The sequence below is a fragment of the Etheostoma spectabile genome, chromosome 20, assembly GCF_008692095.1.
Source record: "Etheostoma spectabile isolate EspeVRDwgs_2016 chromosome 20, UIUC_Espe_1.0, whole genome shotgun sequence".
Classification (NCBI taxonomy): Eukaryota; Metazoa; Chordata; class Actinopteri; order Perciformes; family Percidae; genus Etheostoma; species Etheostoma spectabile.
Genome location: NC_045752.1, coordinates 22,391,671 through 22,413,850, shown reverse-complemented (window position 1 = coordinate 22,413,850; position 22,180 = coordinate 22,391,671). Strand labels below are relative to the sequence as shown.

Sequence of the window (22,180 nt, the reverse complement as noted above, 5' to 3'; positions counted from 1 at the left end):
ACCAAGAGTCCAGGCCTGAGGACATCTGCAGGCCAATATCAACTTTTGGAGATATCGCCACCAACTGGCAACAGGAAATCAGCCTTATATGATAAACATCATCCGATCTACATGAAACTTATAATGTGTGGTCTACATGTGATACGGACCCCCTATACTTTAACCACGCCCACTCACTCAGGTCACACCCCTTTTCATACCATTTAAACCGTTTAAGGTAGTCTTGAATGAGGTGTCATAGAACTCAGCAGAGTTTCTTCTTTATTGATGATTCTTTGGCCTGCCTCAAGCCATGCCCCCTTCCAAAACTGGTGACCCATTTAGGGAATAGTCTTGTGTGAGGTGTCATTGAACTCAGCAGGGAATTTCCTTTTCATTGGTGATGGTTTTCAGTGTCTCAGTGCCGGACAAATGCACGGTCGCAAGGAGCGGGGTCCAATGTGCGCAGATCAGCGAGGGCCCGTCCAGCTTTAATTTATAGATGGAGTAGAACAGGAAAGGACAGAACACAAACTGTTGGCTGCACACTCATGCATTTAACATAGTTGTGCACTGCAGCATTGACTGCACTAATTAATTTTATTTATTTATTTATGTTAATTTGTATAGGGACATGCAGCATGAACTAATACTAAACAATACCACAGCATTTATAGCCTAAGCTCATTTGTAATGCCAGTCTCCAGATGGACCTTTAAAATACACAAAACCCAACAATAAAAAAGCATACAAAACAGCACAAAACAAACATGATAGAATAAAATTACAATAAAACTCAACAACATTTACGAGATCATTCATGACTTTATGACTGATTCCTCTTTAAAAACTCTTTCGCGATCCCTTTGAAGTTCAATTGGTAAGGATTTATACGTAATACCCCTGAATCAAAAAAGCTTTCTGCCAAATTAGGATTTAGTTTTTTTTCAAAATATGCAAAACCTTCCCAGATCAAAGATATGTAATTTGTGCACAGGAATTATTTACTTCTAAGTGCTCATTGCTTTAATTTTTGTGACTTGATATATTTTTGGGTTTGTTTTCTGTAATTGTTTTGCTTTTTCATCTTTTTTTCTTAGCTATCGTGACTTCATAGACATCACTTCTAAGGCAAACAACCATATCGTTCCACTGTTTTTCTCCAGGTGAAGCAGGCAGGAACTGGTTGTTAAATACAATGTTAAGGACTGCATGTGTGAAAGCTTTCATGAGCTGGTATAGACTGGCTTTGAATGAATCAGTATGGTGCCATAGCAAAATGAAAGAGCACCAAAATGAACATTTGCTTATGTGTAATGTTTTTACTGATTTCACCTTAAATTAACAAAGGATGTCTTTGGCACAACAAAACATATGTATTGTAAACCCCTTTATATAAATGATGCTTTTTACACATCTTTCCTTTGTAATTGTATCTATTGCTGCTTTGTTAATGGCAAAACCGTACCACATAGGTAAAAGCTAAATTACAAAGCTACACGTTAAGCAGAAATATGCAGTGGTGGACGAAGTTCTGATGTAAATGAAGCAATACTTATAAAAGTACCTCTTAAAGATGTTAATGTTATGGTAAAATGTTTAGCTGGTCATGGAGGAGCTAATTTAAACTATATTCCGTAGTATATAACAGCTTACGGGTAATTTAACCTGTAACAGAGTAGATGTTATATGTAGTATTGGCTAGTTAAGGTCAAATGAAGCTTCGCAAACCATTTTCTTTATTTCCTGAGCTCACTAGATGGCGCTCCATGTTCAACAAAGGGTTAAAGCACACAATTGCCATTCCTTGAGCCTTTTTCTGAAAAACAAGAGTTCCATTTACCATAATAGATGGCAGAAAATGGTTCACAAAGCTTCATGAGGCTTCATTTAGCCATCACTAGTTATAGGGCATATGTTAATCTCTAATATATTGTCTTTTTAAAATTCTCATCAGAAAAAGTAACTTGTAACTATTGCTGTGAAATAAATGTAGTGCAGTAGAAATGGAAAGTGACATACTATTGAAAGATTACATGAATTGAAGTACCTCAAAACGTCATTAAGTCTACATTCCATACCAGGAAATATGAATCAGTGAATGGCTGTATGCAGAGCCTTGTTTCAAATGACCAGTAGAGCACACTCAGTAATTATGATGGAAGTGTTCTCTTATGGCACGGCATACATAAAGGTGTCCTGCTGCATTTGTGACTGGTATAGCAGAGCAGTAAAGCAGTCTTTCACTTCCTTCACTTTCTTCTATTTCACTTACACCCCATCCAGTCTGCATACACTGAGAGAGGACAGATCAAAAGTGGTGTGTATACACCGATGCATTATTAAATACACTCTCTGTTGCTCCCGTCCTCTATATGATAAAGTGTATTTCATCTGGGCTCAAACAAACAGGAATTAAGGCCTGGCCTCCAAGCCTGACAGCCTTCTCTTATAAAACACACACACACACACACACACAAACACAGTCCCAAGCCATCTGCTAGGATGGACTGCTGATTTTGGAGTTGATATGTAGAGTATTCTTTTGTCTTTTTTTTGTACACTACAACAAACTATAACCTCCAGGTAATGATCATCATAAACACAAGTTATGGAAGCAAAAAGAAGTGGAAGTGATGCTAGCAAAGCTAGCTAGCTACAGTTATCAATTATGGCTGGGCGATATGGAGAAAATCAAATATCACGATATTTTTGACCAATGTCGATGTCGATATGGCATCGATATTGTAGAGTTAACCATTGGTGCTTTCACAAAACATGAACACAAGATTTTTGATAAATAATTACCAATAGTGAGGATGAAGTGGGTAAAGACAAATCATAAAACAGCTAGTAAGTCTGGTAAGTTCAGAAAATGACATCACCTTACTGAAATGAGGCCTTTATAATCAGGAACAGACAAGTCTTGTGTCATATTAGGACATCCAGAATTTAAGACAATATCTAGCCTCACATATCGATGTTGATATAATATCGATATATATTGCCCAACCCTGTTATCAATCTGCCACTGTACCAAAACTCTCTTCACTCCTCACCCAAAGTGATGTAGCGAATATTAGCTGTTGTGTACAGGTATGTTCCAGTTGTTTGGTCTGGTCTAGATCTTGACTCAATCTCACCCTGTCGTGGTCTTGGTCTTGTTTCGGTCTCAACTCCTCAAAGTCTTGTAACTGCCTCAGTCTCGATACACTCAGGTCTCGGTTTGGATGGTCTTGACTACAACACTGCGTCTAAGGCTGACAGGTTTACTACGTGGTCAGTAGCTTTGTGTAAGAATGAGGGTGTGGGACAAAAATTAAAAGTCTGACCAATCAGTGTCTTTTGAGCCACTACTACCAATGCAGTAGAGTGACCACCCACTTTTTTAACGGCTTCTGTTTTTTTTCCCATTTAATTGTTCAATTGACGTTTCATTAAATGCTTATTAAAAGAGTTTTAAGTATGGAACCAAGCCAACCAGCTATATGGGTAGTCATGACCATAACCGTACCTTCACACCGCCACCGACTTGAGCGTCTAAAGTTACCGGAAGTCATTCATTTTCAATGGAAGTCGGCTTCTCTCAGATGCAAGGAGCGACAAATCCTTCGGCGTCGCGTTTTGAGCATGTTAAGAGTCAATCAGAAAGTTTATGGTAATGTTATGGTAACTTTATGGTAATGAGATATGACGTGATAACGCCAAGCTGGACCAATCAGGGATGTCACTGTTATGCTTCTGGGTAGTGTAGTATTTCTCCATAGATGTTTTTCTTAAAACAAGGTTTTAATTTCTACAGAAGCAGAAACTTTAGTTTCAATACTTCTTAGCTTGGTTTAGACATTATAGCTGATAATCAAAATTTGTACAGAAAAAATTAATGGGATTTTTACTTCCAGAGTTGAGCTCTATTGACTAGGTTAAGTTAATCATACAACAATAGGCAGCTAGACAGCTGCTAGCTAGGAGATCCCAGCTGAACCACAGACACTGTTTGCTTTACAGAAGCAGGTAAAATAACCAGCATGATGTTATTGTATGGCATTAGAAGCACTGAATGCTTTTAATGTAATACTTCATGGGCTCATAATGCACCTTTATGAATTATATAATATTCCACACTTCAGATGCTAAACATTCAACAGTATTTGCTTTTTTTGTTCTGAGCTGGTAGCTGAAACATCAGCCTACAGAATGTGCTGAGACTCAAACATCCAGGCCATGTTCAAGGCAGATATCTAAAAATAAGCTAATAAGTTAAATTAGAGCATGCATGTTGATTCCCAGTGGATTAAACACTACGAGCAACCCCATTATGCAATAATTTGTCTACAACATCAAACTAAGTGAACCTTAAAGGACACACATTTAAATAGACAGCATGAATCTACTTGCATAAGTTTCATTACTGTAGACTCATAATTGAAAGGTGAAGCTGGTGTCCCAAAAGGTCTAGAATATCCTTGCAGTAAAATTCTATGGCAGCCATCTCAAGTGTACTAGAGTGTGTGTGCATGCGTGTGTGTGTGTGTGTGTGTGTGTGTGTGTGTGTGTGTGCGTGCGTGCTTGTGTGTGTGTACCTGCACATTCATCAGCAACAGCTTACCTGGTTATAACACTTACACACTTTACCTCATTCTAGAAATCTTTTCCTGTAGTCACATAACTGACACACCGTAAGCCTGCTTAACAGAGGGCACAGTCCTTAAATGAATTATGTGTTCTACATGTCATTTATCTCCATGAACCAGTTACCAGTATTCTCTTGGCAGTAGTTTTGTTTATTTATTAAGGTAAGATATTATTGGCAGGGATGTAATGGAGGAACATAAACCTAGTTTATCCTCTTCTTTACATGGATCATCACTTTTCTGAAAAAGACTGGGGTTTGGGGTTTTTGGTTTTTATTTCTTGTAATGTTCATTGACTAGGTTACAACTTAGTTTACTCACTCTTTTGTTTACTGCAAGTGCTGCATCACAAATAATGAGAAACAGTTTCATAACAACCATAACATTATAGGAGATTTAACGTGATCGGCTCAACAGAAATGGCGGCTTGAGATGTAAATCATGGCCCAACCTTGCCAAATAGTTTTGTTATATGGTTCCAACACTGATATTCTATCACTTCGTGCTCGATAGAGTCATTTAAAGCAGAATGGCAAACAAGAACAAAACCCAACGCGGCAATATGGATGCCATTGCAGAGGCTTTACTGGAGAAACAGAAAAGCAACCTCAAACCACGTTTTTCTCAGATTCAACAGGTGGGGACAGTCAACGCAAAGCTAACTGGTATTCTTGCCCACCTAGCATCTCTAATGGCAAGCTCTATCAGATCTGATGTGGACAATCTAAAACTACAGAGGACAGCAACTCAAGTATTCTTGACAGCCATGGCCACACTTTTCAAGAGCTGGAGGTGAAGCCAGCAGACATGGAGGACAGAAACCAGAGATGTAATAGCTGCATTGTCGGGTTGAAAGAGGGGTTAGATGGCTCTAATGCTAATTAATATCTCTCGCACTCCCTGCCTAAGTGGCTCCCGACATGTTCAAATCAATATTATGAGAGCCCACTGACTAAACAGTGATAGACCAAAATAATAACACTACTACTTAATGCACACGGATTTTCAACATCCTTTGCTACACAGACAGGCAGGTAATATATAAATACCATTACGTGGGGCGGGCTGCTCCCCATCCTCTTGTTGCGGCGGAGACAGGTAATGCCTTGGACTCTATCGCGGAGAACACCATGAAAGAAGATCAGGATTAAAACAACTGCCTGATGGACATGGACTCTTCCATCCATCCATCTTCATTTGCTTATCCGGTATCGGGTCGCAGGGGGACCAGTTCCAGCAGGGGACCCCAAACTTCCCTTTCCCGAGCCACATTAACCAGCTCTGACAGGGGGATCCCGAGGCATTCCCAGGCCAGGTTGGAGATATAATCTCTCCATCTAGTCCTGGGTCTTCCCCGAGGCCTCCTCCCAGCTGGACGTGCCTGGAACACCTCCCTAGGGAGGCCCCCAGGAGGCATCCTTACCAGATGCCCGAACCACCTCAACTGGCTCCTTTCGACGCGAAGGAGCAGCGGCTCTACTCCGAGCTCCTCTCGGATGACTGAGCTTCTCACCCTATCTCTAAGGGAGACGCCAGCCACCCTCCTGAGGAAATCCATTTCGTCCGCTTGTACCCTGGATCTCGTTCTTTTGGTCATGACCTAACATGGACTCATGGTTTGTCTTAATCTCTTAATGTGTCCTAGTTTTATTACATTGTTATCTGATGCGATTACAGAGACTATGTTTTTAAATGACACATCTGTCCTGTTTAATATAGCCTACGCTCCATAAGTTAACTAGGCCACTACAAGGTTAGAGTCTCCTTTCCAATGTGCTTGCTATTTTGTACTTTTTGTTTAATGTTTTTGTTGACGAGAAACGCATTGTATTTTTAAGTCTGCTGTTGCAACCAGGTAATTATGGGCTGCTGTTCATTTTTGCTGCCCTGTGTCCATTCTGAATCACAGACCTACCTTGAGTGTTAACCTTCTGGCTATGTCCCCCCTCCCCCTCGCTTTCCCTTTTGTGTCACTGTCTCATCTGTTTTTGTTCTGTGTCTTATATGTTCTGTGTGTTGAGGAACTTAACTTTGGATGCATTATTGTTAAGGTTTAACAAAGTGAAAGGCAGTTGCTTTTACACATCTACGTTCATTTAGAACGCAGCTTTTTTGATAAAGGTTGATCTTACATTTTTAGTTTTTAAATGTGGTGGTCAGAATGCTCCTCACAAGCGAGCAAGCACTGCTTAAAAAGAGAAATGTTGACATTGCGTTATTACAGGAGACGCGTTTGCTACAGATGGATACCTGCCGCTTAGCCAACAGATTCTATCATACAGTTGCATCCTCCTCAGCAAGCTCAAAAACAAAAGGAGGGGCCAGTGTTATCAAACGGAATCTTCCACTTAATGTTTTGTCCTCTTGGTCAGACAACACAGGCAGATTTGTGATTTCTACAATAGAGAATAGTCTTAGGAAAATTGCACCCAAATATTGACGTCAGACATTTAGTTTGGCTTTCACTGGAATAGAGCTCTATGCTGAATCCCATTTTATTGTTTATATAAAAAAAATTGTAACATTAGCTAGCATGTAAGTAATTTTCAATTTCAGCTTTTTGTTAAGCCTACCTGTCACTATTATGACTACCAACAGGTGAAAAAAGGGAATGGTATTAGATTAAATGACTGCAATTGTTGTTGTTTACTAGCAGTTTTAAACTGATTGATCCCTTCTTGTGTGTAAGAATGGCATTTTTAACAAATCTCCTTCGTTATTGCAAACAAGTGAGTTCAGTCCAAAATGGCTGAAGGGACTCGGCTCAGCAACTGCACGCAGATGTTGTATTGGCGACCCAATAGAGTGTTGCCTCTTATTATTATGACCTCTTTCTGAAATACGGCTCTGATGTTATGATAATTTTTTATTTAAATTGAATTATTGTCCAACCTTTCTCATGGCCACTTCCCTTCATTTCAGAGTGCATTCATTTGTGTTCCTGCGGTGCCTCTCCGTAGTATTTCATGTGATTTCTGAAGGTTAATTTTTGGACTTTCCTGGCCTCTCTCTGTCTGTTTGTATCTCTCTGGCTGTGACACTCCAGTTCCCTCCTGCTACCAATCAACCTGCAACCATCCACTCATCTAGCTCCTGCAGTGTACATGCCCCAGCTTCACACTCCAATCTTCGCTAGTTTGTTCAGTTTGCCAAAGTGATACTAAGATTACAGCCAGTCTTTTGTTTTGTCAACAGTTGCCTTGTGTTTGCTTGAGCGTTTGACTAACTTGTGCCTTCCTGTGCCTCAGGTCCCTTCTCCAGGTCTCCATCTGCCTTGCCCAGCGTATCAGTCGGCCTCCCAGCCTGCACCCACTTCACTACACAAACTATCTCTGAACTGTTTGCAAACTGCTGTCTGTGTTGTGCTTCTGGGTTCCACTCAACAATTTAAAAGTGTCCTCTAATAACATAATTTCATGTTGTGCAGATTTACTGACTTACTGATGTGACTTCCAGCATATTGATGTATGTGTCCTCAGCCATTTGAATGTACATTTATACCAGACTTTTGGACATGGACTGCTGTTAAGAACTCACAACTCCCATTATGGCCAGTATGGAGGGCATAAACCACCCCCCTAGCTGTTATACAAATGCATACTGACGAAAAAGATTTAATTTTCAGTAAGGGCTTCACATGACTCAAGGTTGTACAGCTGCTTCTTTACAGATGGCCCCTCTACTGAAGCTGTGCTGGTCTTTAGTGGCTGCTGCTTAGCGTAAAACGATAAGGGCGATGTATGGCTATAAAAACAGCTGGGTAAGCTGTATAAACAGGAGGGAGAGGGAGAGAATGGATAGGTGTGAAAATGAACACATACACACACTATGTAGACATCACACTAGATATAGTATGCTGCTAAGTGTTGCACTGACACACACACACACACACACACACACACACAATCTTCATCTCAGACCCACTACACACTCCATATTAAGGGTTATTGCAGCTAAGTAAGCTATAGACTTGTGGCCAGCTGGATCTATGCTGTATAAAATCACAAACCGCTGCAGATGGTGTGTACTGTAATTAAAAAGGGAAATAGAGACACAGAAATACAGAAGAGTAGAAAGAAAGAAAAAGCTAAAGAAGAAGAGAGTGATAACAAGGAAGAGGTAGAGAGTGTTTGTGTGTAAGGAAGTGGGAGAGATTAAGGTTAGACTGCAATGCTGCAAAAATGTATTATAGATGGTTTTATGGCTGTACCTGTTGCTCGTGAGACATTAGTGAACCTATGCTGCCACTCTGTGGTCAAATACAGATATAGACAAACAGTGGTGGTAAGTAGAAAGGAGAGGACTCAGTGGTGGAAGAAGTACTCAGATCTTTTAATGAAGTAATATCACAATCACAGGAGCCTGCAAAAGCTCCAGCATATTCAAAATTGCGCTGCCCGGGTCCTGACGAGGAGACGCAAATATGATCACATCACCCCGGTCCTGAAATCCCTCCACTGGCTGCCCATTAAACAAAGAATTCGATACAAAATCTGTCTACTTACCCACCAGTGCATTCATGGAACTGCCCCTACCTACCTCAGTGAACTCCTCACCCCACACACCACCTCACGAAACCTCCGCTCCTCCATCGCCACCTACCGCCTGCTCCAACCTAGGACTAAACTGTCTACTATGGGAGACAGGGCTTTCCAGGCAGTCGCCCCTCGGCTCTGGAACGCCCTCCCAGAGTCCCTGAGGGCCCCACAAACTGTGGAGACTTTTAAGAAGGGCCTAAAGACACTATTATTTCAAAAGGCCTTTTAAACAGTCACTGTTTTAATTTTAGTTTTATGGTGTTTTATTATTGCTTGTCAAATGTTATCGTACTCTGGAAACTGTTTTTAACTCCCTATTAATTGTAGCCCTTTGAGATTTCCTTTTGAAATGTAAAGGGCATTATAAATAAAATGTATTATTATATTATTATTATTAATGACAAAATACAAAACTGCAATAACTTAAGTAAAATACAGAAGTATTAGCAGGAAAGTTTACAAAAAGTATCACAAGTACTCATTATGCAAAATGGCAATACAAACACAACCATGCGCTGGAAAAAGAGGCCAAAGAAACAAATGTGCTGCTTAAAGAGATGGAAGTGATCTAGGTGAATATGAATACCATTAAATAACAGCTAAACAGTAAGGTGGGTAGACTGTAAGGATCTGTGGATTATTAAAATTTTGAAAGGAGAATTTAAAAAGTGTGTCAAAGAAATACAACAAAATATTGATCTAGAAATCAGTGCGCTAAAATGAGCAGTTCATGCTCTGCCAGTTTGATCCCGATGTCTCCAGTTATTATGGACCCGCCATAGAATGAAGATGAAGATTTGGCTGAGTTGTTGGAGGGTGGCTGTGCTTGTGAACCAACTCTGACACCGGTCACAATGCTTCCTGTGAAGAAATGTTTCGCGGCGCTGGTGAATTCTTAAAAAAACAAAACACCACTAAATGCTGCGTTACAATGCGTGGTAACTCGCGTTACTGAGATTGTAACAAGTATATTACTGAAATTTAATTAAGATAGCTAATGTGTCAAGCTCGGCGGCTAACGTTATTTACGATCCATTTTCTTTTTATATTAATGCTAGCTAATTTGAGCTAGGTTAACTGCTATCGATATTCAAGGGCAATCCTCAATTAACCAACACATTATAAACTATACTTCAGCAAGATAGGAGTCATCTAATGGAATGACAACTCAACAACTGACAACCACGAAAAGTGTAGGCTTCATGTAGTTAATCTGACGATAGGACTACAACCTACAAAGACAAACATTGCCCACATTAATGATGGCATGGGCCTAGTTAGTAACGTTATGCACGCTTCACTCGCCTGAAACACTGAAGGCAGGTCATCCACAAAGCTGTATAACAACGCCCCAATGTGTTTCGGGATAAAAGTACCAATCAAGTCAAGATTAGATGCATGCATTTAGACTTGCTTTTCAGAGCTCCAGTGATCACAATCAGTACCGTTTCTACGTCTCTCACGGGATAGTTTATACTACGCCAATACAAACAGGAAATCATTCAATTCAATTTTATTTATAGCATCAATTCATAACAAGAGTTATCTCGAGACACTTTACAGATAGAGTAGGTCTAGTAACAGTGTAGCATTGCTGCTGTACAGTTGGTAAACTTTGAATGAGTGTAGTTCTAAGCGTCCCAATACTTCTTGTCAATATGGTTTTGTTTCTCTCTCTTTCTTTTTTTTATTATTTTCCTTACTTGCCATTTAAGAAAGGACAGGTTGCAAAGACAGCAGTACACTCGTCAATTGAAGCTTCCTCAAAGGACACTGCTGACTGTCAACCAACAACAAAGTGAAGAGATGGAAGAGGAGGAACAAGACAATAGAGCCGCTATGGAGCAGGAACAAGACAATGTTGATTCTGACTTAGAGGTTTCAGAACAAGGGGAGAGAAGCAACGCAGAAGAGACGGAAGAGGACAGTGAGGAATAGGTGGGTGCAGTTGCTTCTCTGGCTGCTAACTTTGACACTACAGAAGAGGACGCAAGTATTACCTCAGAAGAGTCTGAAGTCTGAGGGTGATCCTCATTTAACTAAGGACTTTCTTCAGGGGTGGGCCTCAAAGCACCAGATCTCCCACACTGCCTTGGATGACCTTCTGAAGGGTTCAAAAATACATGGCCACCCCAAATTGCCTTCAGCTGCTCGTACGCTGATGCAAACTCCAAAACACATTGAAGTAAACACAAAATCGGGCATGCAATACAAACATTTTGATTTCAAGGACAGAACAGCTTGCTGTCTCTCTCTCTCTCTCTCTCTCTCTCTCTCTCTCTCTCTCTCCCGCTCCATCAGGCAGTCAGGTCTGTGGATCTGTTCCGTTAACGTTTAGGGTTTCTTCAGCTTCAGGTTTGTTTTTAACTTCGGTTTGTAGTCCTTACTAGTAACCAGTAGATTTCTGGTGAACGTGGGGTTTGTAGTCCTTACATAGTAACCTAGATTTCTGGTGAACGTGGGTTTGTAGTCCTACATAGTAACCAGTAGATTTCTGGTGAACGTGGGGTTTGTAGTCCTTACATAGTAACCAGTAGATTCTCTGGTGAACGGGGGTTTGTAGTCCTTACATAGTAACCAGTAGATTTCTGGTGAACGGGGTTTGTAGTCCTTACATAGTAACCAGTAGATTTCTGGTGACGTGGGGTTTGTAGTCCTTACATAGTAACCTAGATTTCTGGTGAGTGGGGTTTGTAGTCCTACATAACCAGTAGATTTCTGGTGAAGTGGGGTTTGTAGTCCTTACATAGTAACCAGTAGGTTTCTGGTGAACGTGGGGTTGTAGTCCAATAGAACAGTAGTTTGGACGTGGGTTTGAGTTACATAGTAACCAGTAGATCTGGTGAACTGGGGTTTGTAGTCTTACATGTAACCAGGATTCGTGAAGGGGGTTTGTAGTCCTTATAGTACCAGTAGATTTCTGGTGAACGTGGGGTTTGTAGTCCTTACATGTAACATTTCTGTGGTGTAGCTATAGTACAGTAGATTCTGGTGAACGTGGGGTTTGTAGTCCTTATAGTAACCAGTAGATTTGGTGAACGTGGGGTTTGTGTCCTTACATAGTAACCAGTAGATTTGTGATGGGTTTCAGACGTGCTGGTTGGTTAAATGCAACTCCCGTTGCGTCTCTGCCATCGGAGATTTTTTTTTTTTAACTGTCAGCTGCCCCCCGCCCCCCCCCCTCTCTCTTCTCTCTCTCTCCCTCCTCTCTCTCACACACAACACACAAACACACATAACCTGGTGTGGAAATAAAAAAAATAAAAAAGAACCAAAAAAAAATAAAATCACATGATCATAAAAAATTAAAAGTTAAAAAAAGAAAGTTATATGAGTATGAAAACTCTTGTTCATCTTTACTTCATAATTGCAACCGCAGTGTGTATCATTGTTGCAAAACGTTCTGTATATAGTTTGTTTGTTACCATGACAACACCATTGATCTGAAGCTCGATGCTGTCATGTAATAGTTTTCAAATCAGCAATAAATAAACATTAGGCTCGTTCGAGATGAGCCAGGTCTGCGCAGAATCGATCACGGCGACGGCGCCCGTTGCATGCCGTTAGATTTGTGTCCGACTTGATCCCTTGCTCTGACGTCATGCAGACGTGGGCAACGGAAATCTCACGAGAGAAGGCGGCCGCAGTTCTGAGACGCAGGCGGCGCAGTTGCTTTTCACCGACTGCAAGAGCCAGGCGGACCCAGAGCATGCTGGGAAACGCCGGCTTCTCAGCTGATTTACACGATTGGATTACAACATGATGACGTTTTATTAACTTTTTATTGTTTTGAATCGGAGCGATTTTAATTGCTATTTGTCTGATTTAAAGACTTATTCTGTCAGAACACATGTTGTTGGACTGATAGTTAAGTTTAGAAGTCAAAGAGACTAAATCTGTTCAGCACGGATACATCCAGTGTTGTGTCATTAAAATCAGCAACAGGTCGCATGTAGAGCACTTTGACCGCTACTCTGTCATAATAAAAACAACTGGAGACGTGTACCAGCTGGTATGAGGGTCGATATATTTGTTAAATCGGAATCGCACCACAGTGTTTTCATCACTTCCTGTTCAGCCTGAAGGAGCTGGAACGGCTGGAAACTGTCGACTTTACCGCAGCTTTTGTCACCGCCCCCCGCTGCTACCGCCTGCTCTGCCACTTACAGGCGAGGCGCAGTTCATCTCGAACGAGCCTAATTTCTGATAACTCATATCAATTGCATGCTTAAATAACATACCGTTAAAGCCCCGCCCATTTCAAGAGAACCCAACCACTTCCTGGTTAAATCTGACCACTTCGGTGTTAGGCCCCGCCATTCCGAGGCGGATCCGGATACAGAATTCATGTGGTAAACAGTACAGATACAGATAATGCTGTACTCGCTCATGCAGAAGCTACCCTTTATTTCAAACGAACTTCTATTAACTAAAAAAAAAGCTAAATGATAGACACAACCGGAAGACAGTACAACAGCAGTAAACCATATAGTCTAGTAGCCAGCCCATAGAGCCCCATGTGAACCCGGAAATGTTGAGTACACAAAGTTTATTGCAGAAATGTGAAGTATGGGTCCCCAGTACAGAAAATGAGGATGCTAATTTGCATTATGTTGAGCAATTTGCATAGTTAGCATAATTAGCATATTGTAGCTAATCGTCAGTTGACCACATATTTTGCACTGTATGGCCAATTTCTACAATATGTAAGTGGTTTTAGAGGATGCTGAGTTCTTTTCTGGCATTTTGAGATTTCAAAGAACTAATTTTAGGACTTATTGTGATTTATTTAGGTAAGTTCCAATTACTTTCAGGCGTAATTATAGGTTATTTTTATGTTAAACACAATCTTACATTTCAGAATTAGCAGAATTGGCCAGATCGACACTAGATTTTGCACTGTGCCATCAGTTTCTACAATATTGGAATGATTTAAGAGGTTTAAGAGGACGTTAAATTCAATTCTGGCACTTTCAGACTTCAAAATGGTAATTCTATAACAAATTTGGATTCATTTAGACACATTTTTTATTAACTCAGGACGTTTAGGTTATTTTCATGGTAAACACTATAACCTTACATTTCAACTCTTGCTCTTTGATGGAATGTTGATGACCAAATTGTTGACATTTTTTGAGGTTAGGTCATGTTTCCTGCAATAAGATGTGGCAGCTAGCTGTTGTGTGTTAATAAGTATGTAGTAAAGCAAGGGAGCATAGTCTAGTTTTAAAGTAGTTGAAAAATTTTATTATGGAAAACGTAATCATTAAGAAAGTAGTTTCACCAAATAGCATATCATCCTTAAACAGAACGCCGCCGTTATTAGATCAAGCCTAATCGAACAAGCTAATCACAAACCACCAAAACTTTAAGGAACAATAATTTTGGTACAACATAACTTAAGTTGTGTGCTCTGCACAGAGCTTGTTGGTAACGATCTGTCCTGCGCATGTGCAAGATGTTCACGCAGCACAGATGATACCATGATGAACGTGGATATGACCTTACGATACTGCACAATGTTCCCGTAGATAGTTAAGAAAGTCCGTTCCCCGCCACTGGAAGCTAACTGTAGTTTAGCGACAGCTAATCAGCTAACCACCCGCTGAGAAGCATGTAAAAGACCCTCAAAACTGAAAATAACTGTTGAAATATAACAGCTGTTACGTCAGTTCTACTGTGCTCATTTAGGAAGTTTTCCTCGCCACTGTGCACTGTTGCTTGCTCTGAGAAACTACTAGAACTGTGGGACCTACTCTATCTGTAAAGTGTCGAGAAACTCGATGAATTGATAATATAATAAAATTGAATTGAAATTTAAAATACAATACTCGAAACATGGTCTTTATTATACTGTAAAATCTTAGTTTAGCTGTAGCTGTTTTCGTACTGTTTACTTTGAATAACGTTATTTTAGGCTGAATCAAACTGTCGCTAGTGATTAGTCAAAAAGCTGTAGCTAAATTAGATCACAGCTTGGGTGCAGGCTAACCGTTCTCTTAGCTATCATGGTTCCAGTCTGCATACCAGCCACCAGATGTTGTCATTGCGTTACCATGAGAGACATAGAAGAGCAGGCAAGAGCTCACAGAGTACAAGCTCTCATTGACTACACCTCTACCTAGTCGAGACAAAGTCTTGAAAGACAAGCACAACAAACAAAGGCTGAGCAACTCCTGTGTACTTTCAATGTAGGAAATAATATCATGATGCAGTAAAGCTGACAGCATTGCCACTCATGTGAGGGGATTCACTTAAACTTACATGTTGTCAGACATGGGGTCAACTGTTCACATTCTCAGTGATGACACAGTGTCTTTGTGCTTATGCTTATTGGTGTTAGAAGGCTGGTAATAACTAACCTATAAGATAAAATGGCACAATTTCAGCAAATGCATTGCAGGAATCTGGGTGACCAGTGGTTCCTTCTGGCCATGCATGCTCTTTCGGGATGTGTTCCACCTCATATCCTGTTGGGAAGGGGAAGGGTCTGCACTCAATGCCATAAGAGTCGTTCTGGTAAGCTTCTCCACTGCGGGAGGCAGAAGCCCCAAGTTACAGATCACAAAAAGCAACAAGGGTTTCTTTCTGGCTTGTACAATCAGAGGAACTTTGTAACCTTGAATGCAGCCGGTATGGAATTTACAAAAAGCGCCAAAGGCCCCAGCAATGAAGTCACTAGCTTGCCTTCATGAGACGTGTCCCACAGGCACTGCTATGGAAAGCAGCAGACCATCTTTACTATCCTCTTCTTTCTGTCCTCATCTTCTCCAGACCCTTCATCCCTCTCTTTGTGCTCTGGTGTGTATAAGTATGATGCAGCACACACCATCATTGCCTTTGCAGAAACACTAACTGGTAGGCCTACAGGCCAGACTACAGCTGTACAAATGCACTTTGCTGATGTGCAAGGTTTCAACCCGGCTTTGCAACCACAGCTGACAAGTAACAAAACAGGGGAACAACTGACTTGAATCCTGGGTGGGCAAATCAGTTCCTCTCTTCCTTTAGGCCCATAGTCTTATCCCATCCAAAATAAGGAATATCACAGCTGGTGGATCGGTGATGAGGCTGCCTTTTGTTAATTAATTGTGAGTCATAGCAGTATGCTTGAAGGTGGTAGCCAATGTGTGCTTTGTGTAGTGCGGAGGTAAGGCCTCTTGGTTAGCTCGTCTGGGGGCTGACTCGGTTGGCCCAGACTCAGTTTTAAGCTTCAGCTTAAGTAACCCTGAAAACAATGCATCAACATTCACAAAAGCACTCATGATTCTGAAATGTAAGATTGTGTTTACCATAAAAATAACCTATAATTATGCTGAAGTAATTGGAACTTACCACAAATAAATCACAAAAGTACTAATATTAGCTCTTTGAAATCTGAAAAAGCAGAAAAGAAATCAGATCCTCTAAAACCCCTAAAACCACTCACATATTGTAGAAATTGGCCATACAGGCAAAATATGTGGTCAAACTGGACGATTAAGCTATAATGCTAATTATGCTAATTATGCAAATTGCTCAACATATGCAAATTAGCATCCGTCATTTTCCGTATACTGGGGACCCATACTTCACATTTCTGCAATAAACTTTGGTGTACTCAACATTCCGGGTTCACCTAGTTGGCTACTAGACTAATAAGAGTGACCTGGAGACTCCAGGTAAGGTCAAATCAACCCTTACATGTTCTGCTGTTTTGCTACTCATACCTTTGCTGATGGATTCTCCCTTTTGTTTTGGATCTCTAGATGCGCTCTACTCAAAGACATGTTTTCAGGCCCAAAACAAGGTGGGACGGGAAGCCCAGAGACTCCAGGGTCTCTTGGGTCCTTCACTAACACCCTTGTGCAGGGTATGTGAAATACACACATATTGAAATTACAAATAATAATATTAAGTGTTAAAACTGCATTTCTTGAAATTACAGCAACTGGTCTATCTCCTTTGTCCTTCGAATGTTAGGCACAGTGAAAGAATCCTGTAAAAACAAACCAATATTCCAAAATTCTGTAATATTGAAATCACTGATGTTTCTGTTTTACAGCAGGCAATTCTCATACTACGCCAGAGAGAATGGTGCTTTCTAAGTCCAGTTTTTAAATATAATAAAAATAAAATAAAATACATTAGAGGCTATAAATATACAAAAATCTAGGTATTACACAGAAACTGTTTTGTTGAGGTTTTGATGATCACCCCCAGTTATGGATGCCTGTTCTATCACCGTTCCTACTGTATTGGTGTCACAAAACAGTATATTATTATTGTCGTTATCACTATTACTAATACATTTTCATATCATTTATATTGTCTCAACATTTGTAACATCAATTACAAATGTATTCTTTTCTCATTTGAAGCTGAGCACAATACAACACAGGTGGCAAATGACAGGAAGTCTTACTACTGTGGTACACTCAGTCAGTCAGTCAGCTGTCTTTACTTAAAGGAACATGCCACCTTTTTTGGGAAATTACCCTATGTGCAGTGTGCCCCGGTGTTATTTAAATTCGTCTGGGATACCTCCTAGCCAATTTCCCAAAAAGGTGGAGTGTTCCTTTAATTGCATAGGCTTTATTAAGATAGTAAGATGTACACAAGTTCTTTATTTCTTTATAAAATTGTGATAAATTCCTAATTTCTTTAGACTTTCAGATTAAAGTTTTAATGAAATTGGACCAAATTATTTAACAACAGCAACAAATTCTAAATGACAAAAAAAAGAAAATGCCATCTGTGAGTGAGTCAGAGGACATAATTGACCGTCCCCGCGAGACCCTGGAGGACCTGGAGACACGGGAGAAGGAGCTGGAGGACATGTCAAAAAAACAAAATAAGGTGACCAATTCAATTTCATAAACACACAAACACACACATACACTGGGCTGGGAAATATAAAAGGAATATTGTATAAAAGGAATACATTTCTCCAAAGGTATGCATTTTGACCATATGCCCATAGCGCACTATAGGGCTGGGCAAATGGCGTACAACAGGGCGGTGGCAGCTAACAATAATCTCGCCATGTCTTTCAGACTATGCACCTGCGCTCACTCAGCGGAGCAATTCTGAACACAGCCGTCTGAAGAATGCTCCGCCGGGTGGGCAAAAATGACCTCTGGTCAATTTTAGTTTTAAAAGGAGGCTGGGCAAGCGCCCTATTAGTAAGTTCCGGCTGTGTGAAGCAATGATTGGTAAGCTGTTATTGCAATAAAGACTGCAATTAGTGTTGGGTATTGTTTGGGGTTTGGGGGCCCAACCCTATGTACAATGTTTTTTTGGGGTGCCTTTTGCCTTGATTTTAGTGACAGTGGATAGACATGTAAGGGGGAGAGAAACGGGGGGATGACACGCAGCAAAGGGCCACAGGTCGGACCTGAACCCGGGCCGCCGCAGGACCCAGCCAACATGGGGCAAACGCTCCCGCTGGGTGAGCCAGAGGCGGCCCCAACCCTATATACAATGTTTTTTTAGGGTGCATTTTTCCTTTAATTTAGTGACAGTGGATAGACATGTAAGGGGGAGAGAGATGGGAGGATGAAACATAGCAAAGGGTTGCAGGTCGGACCTGAACCCAGGCCGCTGCAGGACCAAGTTTTAACACTGTGTTTTAGGAGCCTGCCAGAGATTGCATAAAGTGAAGGCAGATGAGGTGGAAGATGCCATTGGCCAGATGCTGAAATTGCGCCACAGAGAAAGTGGTAAATGAGTCTATGAGCTAACATTAGCAATCAATCAATCAATCAATCATAGATAGCTAAAACGTTTTTGAAATGACTGCTAGCTTTTCTACAAGCTAGCAATCCAGCACAAAAAGGGCTGTCACTTGAATGGTGTTTTGAGCTAACCTTAGCAATCAAACAGTCATAGATAGCTGAAACGTTTTTGAAATGATTCCCATCTTCTGTCATTGTTTGTAATGATAAAGTTTATTATTTCATGGATTTCATAAATTTCAGTATGACAGTTTAACCGTTTAAATCTGAGCATGCAGGACTAACATCTCCACTCGACCAGAGCCGGTCTGACTCGACTCTCATCGGGTATGACGTGTTATGCCCTAAAACGTTTACATCTGAGCATGCTTGACTCAAATCTGCACTCTCCTCACAATGGGCAGTGACACCAATTACTGTCATTCTACACACAATGTAACTCCACCGCTTCCATGCAGTTTTTACCGGACCATACAGCTTCTTCATCAACAGAGAACCAAACAGAGGTTAGTTGGACTGAGCTGACGTTGTTTCAGGGGTCTGATAGTTGGTTCCCTGTCCGCCAGTCTAAAGCACCATCTAGAGTTCCATCTAGAAATGGACAGTTTAAACCTGGACCATGCTAATGGTTCTTCAGTGAAACCAGGTCAGTTTCATTGTTTGAGGATGGCTGTATTCCAGCACTCAAAACTTTATTTGTGCACTTATCCTATCCAAGCTGTCTGACCAGTTTAGACACTCCTTGCATTTTTCATTGATGATGGGAACTCAGATTACAATCTAATTGCGGTTGGATCTACTTGAGAAACATGAACACAATTACTGTATGTACATTTTTCAAAAATTATTGTTCTTTAACACAGAGAGAAAAAAAATATATATATATATATATATTTAGGGGGCTTTTCGATAGTTTTCGACAGTGGTTAGACAGGAACGGGGGAGAGAAAGAGAGGGGATGACACACAGCAAAGGGCTGTAGGTCGGATTCAAACCCGGGGCGCTGCCAAGGACTCAGTCTACATGGGGCGCACTCTCTCTTACTGGGTGAGCTAGAGGGCGCCCCATTCTACTATTAATATTTTAAATAGACATTTTGAATAAGCCAATCAGCATCAAGAAACTTTTCTACTGACCAGTTGAGCAGCAATGTAGCACACACAATCAAAATGATCCTGAGTATCAAATATTTAAAGAATCCTCTTGTTGGATTCTCACTTGCTGAACTCACTTCAGTTTAACATCCAGACACTTTCCACTTTTTGTCGAGGAAACACTGGAAGAAGAATCTGAGGACGCGTGATACCCTCATAACTTCAGAATCCCAGTCTACATCAGAGTGATGTCAAAAACCAACCAGCAAATGTCCGAAATGTCATGTGTTTAACACGTGTTGAACACATGACAGTTTTACTATTCATCATTTAATAAAATAAAAAGGCTTTTAAACCTCTTCTTCAAATATTTTGTCACTGTAAAGACTCTCCCTTTGTTATTTAAGGTGCTTTGAATATAAAGTACATTATTATTATCAGTTCTAATAGTGCTGCCATTACAAAATACTGCTTCTGGTGATAGTAAAATAACAGCTGCTAGGACTAACAACTAATCAGAGGTTAGGGTCCAGTTGTAGTTTAGTGTGTTTTTCTGTGAGGACACACACACACACACACACACACCTCAGGCCTGCCTATCACACCGACTCATTTCTTTACTGTATTCACTATTCATTATTTTCAGTGGCATCTTTAGAGACCCATATTAGCAGATAATATTATAATTTAATGTTCAAAAACATTAAGTGCTGCAGTACTAAACATCATTACGGCTGTAATTAGGTCATTAGGCTGCAGAAATTGTTGGAAATATTTATTTGACTTGTTGATCCTTATTTATTTTGGGCGTATAAGACTATGTGGAGAAACCGCGGATGCAGGGGGGAAAAAACAGAAGAAACAGAAGAAGCTGTCATTTCAGTAGACCACAACAGTCTGCTTGTTTTTAATCAATCCAAATGATAAGTAGTTACACATGATTTAAAGAGGTAAAAAGCTTTTACATTTCAAAATGGGAAAGCTAAATTAAACTGCCAAAAGACTAAAACAAAAGCAACCAAAAACATGGAAAAGATATTAAGTCTCTCTGTTCAACACAAAATGCTGGAATAAAAATCCTAAAACATTATATACATTATATATATATATATATATATATATAGGGTGGTCCCTAAAACATATAGATCGTCAACAAAGCACACACACACACACACACAATAAAATATGAACATGCTAAATTATTAACTGTAGTCAGGCTAGACGTGTAAGCCCCCTTCAGAGCTTGAATAGAGAATCCTTTCAGCCCACCTGATGTAAAAACAAAGAGTCCCCAGGCGCCGTCCCCAGATGAGAGTTCCTTCACTTGGATTCAGTGGTCCTAAACATTTCACAAATCTGGTTCAGTCCTGTTGAACTGTCAAGAACCACTGGACCGAAGGGGATCAGCAGAGTCGGCCGAGCTGTGGCGCTCTGAAAAGTGTCCTCGGGTATTTATACCCTGAAACTCCAACCGGTCCACCCGGCTCCTGTGTTACCTGTCGGGCCAGGTGATGAAATACCTAAGCTCTGTTCACGTGGATTCCAGCTAGACTCACCTGCTCCACCTGTTTGTTCACGTGTTCAGCCCTCTACAGACTTACAGTCGGAGTATCTTTAAACTCCCTCTAATTTATTTTAACCCTTTTAAACTGGTGGATAACAACTGAGTAAATTTTACTCAAGTATCGTCTTGATTGGGCGGCCTCAGTTCAGTTGGTAAAGCGGCCGTCCATATTTAGAATTAGAACATGAGTTAATCAATAAATGCCGGATGAGTATTTCCACGCACCGGTCACAAAGCGATCCTTCTCCTCTCGGCTCTCTCTCTCCGATAGAAAGAGACAGATGAGTGGGGGAAACTGTGGTAATGGTAGCCCATGTGTGGCTGTGTTGTACTGGGAAAATTCCTCCTGAACGCTGCAGGCATAAGCCTGGCTCCGCCCTCTTACGTACTTCAGTTCAATTTTCATATTCCTTCAGTACACCGTCTGGGTTTACGGTAGGGTGATCATATTTTGATTTCTAAAAAAAAGAGGACTCTCGGCCGGCCTAGAAACACAAATTCAGACAGGCTTCTCGGAGGTTAATGAACATGCTTTATTATGCCTCAATGGTAGAAAAATAAATTATGTAATAAAAAAAAAGCTCTTTTCAAATAAATAATTAAATATGAAATAATGTTCTAAATATGACCTATTCTGTGTCAGCTTCAACATTCA

At 40.6% G+C, this 22,180-nt stretch overlaps 1 long non-coding RNA gene across 1 annotated transcript; it reads right to left on the bottom strand.

Annotated features, from left to right (window-relative positions):
• Positions 1-1,390: 1,390 nt before the first annotated feature.
• On the bottom strand, positions 1,391-21,845 carry LOC116669644 (uncharacterized). Its single transcript, XR_004326830.1, has 3 exons — positions 21,758-21,845; positions 18,189-18,195; positions 1,391-1,401 (listed from the first exon to the last, which is right to left on the bottom strand). It is a non-coding gene; the product is annotated as an uncharacterized LOC116669644 (long non-coding RNA).
• Between the last annotated feature and the right edge of the window lie 335 nt (positions 21,846-22,180).